This window comes from Aquarana catesbeiana, linkage group LG01 (assembly GCF_042186555.1).
Source record: "Aquarana catesbeiana isolate 2022-GZ linkage group LG01, ASM4218655v1, whole genome shotgun sequence".
Classification (NCBI taxonomy): domain Eukaryota; kingdom Metazoa; phylum Chordata; class Amphibia; order Anura; family Ranidae; genus Aquarana; species Aquarana catesbeiana.
Window position 1 is genome coordinate 954204197 of NC_133324.1, and position 6248 is coordinate 954210444.

General features: G+C 42.0%; 1 protein-coding gene across 1 annotated transcript in view; it reads left to right on the forward strand.

The window, feature by feature from the left end:
* The window catches only part of FAM219A (family with sequence similarity 219 member A), a gene marked incomplete in the record, with an annotated part of 127791 nt that overhangs the window by 107399 nt on the left and 14144 nt on the right, over positions 1–6248 (forward strand).

The following is a 6248-nucleotide window of genomic DNA, read 5'->3' on the forward strand; positions in this document are numbered from 1 at the left end:
CTTCCTGTTCCAACATGACTGTGCACCAGTGCACAAAGCAAGGTCCATAAAGACATGGATGAGCGAGTTTGGGGTGGAGGAACTTGACTGGCCTGCACAGAGTCCTGACCTCAACCCGATAGAATACCTTTGGGATGAATTAGCAAAGAAGGTATTTCACCGTGTCAGACTAGTGTGTTGTTGCCACATCCCTATTGTATTAGAAAAGAAAAACCCCTTTCGTTGGGACTTTGTAGGCAACAACCACACAAAATATAGAAAATATAGATGAATTAGAGCGGAGACTGCGAGCCAGGCCTTCTCGTCCAACATCAGTGCCTGACCTCACAAATGTGCTTCTAGAAGAATGTTACACAAAGCCTGATGAAGGGCATGGTATGCTCATAACTGTACAGTAACAGCATTATATTGTCATGTTTTGAAGAGCAATCAGATAAAAATATTTTTGCTTCGGAGAACTTGTCCCATCTTTTTCTATTGAATATTGGTGGAGGATTGGGAGCCCACCATGACACTGAACTCCAGAAAAATAGAGGGACAGAGGAAGTAACCCACCCTATTTTTGTTTATATATATATATATATATATATATATATATATATATATATATATATATATATATATATATATATATAATATATATATATATATATATATATCGTATTTATCGGCGTATAACACGCACATTCATTTTAGGAGGGAAGTTTCAGGAAAAAACTTAAATTTTAAATAAGGAACTTTGAAGCAAAATAAGGGTCAGTGCCCATCTGCAGCCTCACCATTGCCATCAATGCAACCTGATCAATGCTCATCTGCAGCCTCGCCATTGCCATCAATGCAGCAGCCTCGCCATTGCCATCAATGCAGCAGCCTCGCCATTGCCATCAATGCAGCAGCCTCGCCATTGCCATCAATGCAGCAGCCTCGCCATTGCCATCAGTGCAGCCTGATCGATGCCCATCTGCAGCCTAGTGGGGACAGGGAGGGGGGCGGGACGAGCGCCGACAGATTACATACAGTGAGAATCTCCTGTGATAGACAGAACAGTGGTCCAATGGCGACCCAGGAGACGGGACTTCCTATTACAGAGGCCGCCAAGTAAACAGGAGATTCTCACTGTCCCCTCCGAGGCAGCTAAAATTGAAGTATTGGCGTATAACACGCACACGCTATTTGCACCTGATTTTCATGGTGAAAAAGTGAGTGTTATACGCCAATAAATACAGTATATATATATATATATATATACCGTATTTATCGGCGTCAGTGCCTGACCTCACGCACTTTTTTCCCCTTAAAATCAGGGGAAAGTCGCAGGTGCGTGTTATATGCCGATCCCCTGCGATCCCGAGCTGTCAAAGTGTCAAAATCGCCGACCGCGATTTGAAAATGGCGCCGCCGGCGCCGAAATACACAGAGCCGGTCCTCGGCTCTTTCCGGCGGCTCTCGTTTACTTTCGGCTCCACTCGTAGTCCCGAGCGGAGCTATCCGATACCTAATCCGATCCCATTAGGTATCGGGATGAAATCCTTGGACCCATTATCAGACCCTACACTGGTGCAGTGTGTCCTGGGTTCCTCTTGGTGCACGTCAATGCCCGGCCTCATGTGGCGAGAATATGCAACCAGTTCCTGGAGGATGAAGGAATTGATACCATTGAATGGCCCCCACATTAGCCTGATCTAAACCCGATAGAACATCTCTGGGACATTATGTTTCGGTCCATCCGATACACCACCAGGTTGCACCTCCGTCTGTTCAGGAGCTCAGTGATGCCCTGGTCCAGATCTGGGAGGAAATACCCCAGGACACCATCCATCATCTCATTAGGAAATGCCCCGATGTTGTCAGGCATGCATACAAGCATATGGGGGACATACAAACTACTGAGGACCATCCTGAGTTGCTGATTGTTGATAATTTTCATTTCCATCAAATGATGTGGCATTCTTTCATTCCTAACACATTACCCAGTCCATACCAGTATGGATCCTAACATGTTACCCAGTCCATACCAGTATAGATCCTAACACATTACCCAGTCCATACCAGTATAGATCCTAACACAATACCCAGTCCATACCAGTACAGATCCTAACACAATACCCAGTCCATACCAGTACAGATCCTAACACAATACCCAGTCCATACCAGTATAGATCCTAACACAATACCCAGTCCATACCAGTATAGATCCTAACACAATACCCAGTCCATACCAGTATAGATCCTAACACATTACCCAGTCCATACCAGTATAGATCCTAACACAATACCCAGTCCATACCAGTATAGATCCTAACACATTACCCAGTCCATACCAGTATAGATCCTAACACAATACCCAGTCCATACCAGTATAGATCCTAACACAATACCCAGTCCATACCAGTATAGATCCTAACACATTACCCAGTCCATACCAGTATAGATCCTAACACAATACCCAGTCCATACCAGTATAGATCCTAACACAATACCCAGTCCATACCAGTATAGATCCTAACACATTACCCAGTCCATACCAGTATAGATCCTAACACAATACCCAGTCCATACCAGTATAGATCCTAACACATTACCCAGTCCATACCAGTACAGATCCTAACACAATACCCAGTCCATACCAGTATAGATCCTAACACAATACCCAGTCCATACCAGTATAGATCCTAACACAATACCCAGTCCATACCAGTATAGATCCTAACACATTACCCAGTCCATACCAGTATAGATCCTAACACATTACCCAGTCCATACCAGTATAGATCCTAACACATTACCCAGTTCATACCAGTATAGATCCTAACACATTACCCAGTCCATACCAGTACAGATCCTAACACATTACCCAGTCCATACCAGTATAGATATCCAGCATAAGATTTTTCCCCATTGAGATCTGATGTGTTTTCAAAGTGTTCCTTTCAATTTTTTTTGAGCAGTGTATATATAAATGTGTGGAAACTTTCTAAAGACCCCTCGTCTGTGTGTGTGTGTGTGTGTGTGTGTGTATATATGTGTATATATATATATATATATATATATATATATATATATATATATATATATATATATATATATAATTGAGGGAAAAAGTATTTGAACCCCTGCTGATTTTGTACGTTTGCCCACTGACAAAGAAATGATCAGTCTATAAATTTTAATGGTCGGTTTATTTTAACCGTGAGAGAGACAGAATAACAACAAAAATATCCAGAAAAACGCATTTCAAATAAGTTATAAATTGATTTGCATTTTAACCCCGGTTGGCTCCCCTGCGCGAGCCCTCGTAGCTGTACGTCGGCTCTTTTAAGACGCTTTAGCAGGCGCGTGCCGCCGGAGGGGCCCGCAGTGTGTCCCAAAGCCGATGCGTGTGCCAGGTGGGCGCGATGACCACCGGGCACCCGCGATCGCTTGTGACAGAGCGAGAACCGGGATCTGTGTGTGTAAATACACAAATCCCGGTTCTTTCAGTAGGAACACCGATCGGTCTCCTCCCCTAGTCAGTCCCACCCCCCTACAGTTAGAACACACCCAGGGAACACAGTTAACCCCTTTATCGCCCCCTAGTGTTAACCCCTTCCCTGCCAGTGTCATTTATACAGTAATCAGTGGCTATTTTTAGCTCTGATCGCTGTATAAAAGTCAATGGTCCCAAAATATTGTCAAAAGTGTCCGATCTGTCTGCCGCAATGTCACCGCCATTACTAGTAAAAAAAATAATAATAAAAATGCCATAAATCTATCCCCTATTTTGTCGACGTGATAACTTTTGCGCAAACCAATCAGTATTCGCTTATTGTGATTTTTTTTTTTTTAACCAAAAATATGTAGAAGTATACATATCGGCCTAAACTGAGGAAAGTTTTTTTTTTTTTTTTTTTTTTTTTTTTTTTAAATTTGGGGGATATTTATTATAGCAAAATGTACAAAATAATGCATTTTTTTTCAAAACTGTCGCTCTTATTTTGTTTATAGCGCAAAAAATAAAAATCGCAGAGGCGATCAAATACCACCAAAAGAAAGCTCTATTTGTGGGAAAAAAGGACGTCAATTTTGTTCGGGTACAGCGTCGCACGACCGCGCAATTGTCAGTTAAAGCGACACAGTGCCGTATCGCAAAAAATGGCCTGGTCAGGAAGAGGGCAAATCCTTCCGGGGCTGAAGTGGTTAATGAGTGAAAAAAGTATTTGACCCCTTCGCAAAAAACATTCTTAGTCTTTGGTGGCAAAACCCTTGTTGGCAATCAGAGGTCAGACGTTTCTTGTAGTTGTCCACCAGGTTTGCACACATCTCAGGAGGCATTTTGTCCCACTCCTCTTTGCAGATCCTCTCCAAGTCATTAAGGTTTCGAAGCTGACGTTTGGTAACTCGAACCTTCAGCTCCCTCCACATATTTTCTATGAGATTAGGGTCTGGAGGCTGGCTAGGCCACTCCAGGATATTAATGTACGTCTTCTTGAGCCACTCCTTTGTTGCCTTGGCCATGTGTTTTGGGTCATTGTTATGCTGGAATACCCATCAACGGCCCATTTTTAATGCCCTGGCTGAGGGAAGGAGGTTCTCGCCCAAGATTTGATGGTACATGGCCACCTCCATCGTCCCTTTAATGCAGTGAAGTTGTCCTGTCCCCTTAGTAAAAAAACACCACCAAAGCATGTCTACACCTCCATGTATGATGGTGGGGATGGTGTTCTTGGGGTCATAGGAAGCATTCCTCCTCCTCCAAACACAGCGAGTTGAGTTGATGCCAAAGAGCTCGATTTTGGTCTCATCTGATCACAACACTTCCACCCAGTTCTCCTCTGAATCATTCAGATGTTCATTGGCAAACTTTAGATGGGCCTGTACATAGGCTTTCTTGAGTAGGGGGACCTTGTAGGCGTTGAGGGATTTTTAGTCCTTCATGGCGTAGTGTATTACCAATTGTTTTCTTGGTGACTATGGTCCCAGCTGCCTTGAGATCATTGACAAGATTCTCCCGTGTAGTTCTTGGCTGATTCCTCTCCGTTTTCTTGAGCATTGAAACTCCACAAGGTGAGACCTTCCATGGAGCCCCAGACCGAGGGAGATTGACCGTTATTTTGTGTTTCTTCCATTTGCGAATAATCGCACCAACTGTTGTCACCCTCTCACCAAGCTGCTTGGTGATGGTCTTGTAGCCCATTCCAGCCTTGTGTAGGTCTACAATCTTGTCCCTGACATCCTTGGACAGCTCTTTGGTCTTGGCCATGGTGGAGAGATTGAAATCTGATTGATTGCTTCTGTAGACAGGTGTCTTTGATACAGGTAACAAGCTGAGATCAGGAGCACTCCCTTTAAGAGAGTGCTCCTAATCTCAGCTTGTTACCTGTATAGAAGACACCTGGGAGCCAGAAATTTTGCTGATTGATAATAGGGGATCAAATACTTATTTCACTCAATAAAATGCAAATCAATGTCATGTCACTAATGTATGTAGTCGTTTTTGATGGGTTTCTCTTGTTGCCTTTCATTCAATGTTATTGATTTGACATGTGTGATATAATGCCATTTTGTTTAACCTGCATACCTTAAATAAAGATTTAAAAAAAAATGCAAATCAATTTATAACTTTTTTGAAATGCGTTTTTCTGGATATTTTTTATATTTTATGTTGTTCTGTCTCTCACTGTTATAATAATCTGACCATTAAAATGTATAGACTGATCATTTCTTTGTCAGTGGGCAAACGTACAATATCAGCAGGGGATCAAATACTTTTTTCCCTCACTGTATGTGTATATATTTGGGTGTGTATGTATGTATATGTATATACGTGTGTGTGTGTGTGTGTATGTGTATGTATATATATATATATATATATATATATATATATATATATATATATATATATATATAATATATTATATATTATTGTGTGTGTGTTTTGTATTACTACATTGTGGAAGATTTACTAATACCAGAACACTCACAATCCGTGGATAGTAGCCAATCAACTTCTTACTTCAGTTTGTTCAGCTTTGACAAGGAAATCTGGAAGCTGATTGGTTTGTATGCAGAGCTGCACCAGAGTTGCGCACTTCCCAGTTTTAGTAAATCATTTTCAATGTCGGGGAACCCAGAACAAACGTTTTCCATAAATTGTTCCAGCTACCAATAATGTTCACAGCTGAATATGCCAACGTCTGTACAGAGATGGAGATCTGACATTGTGTGTCTGGTTACTGTACAGCCTGGTGATCTTTGGAAGCCGATCTTCT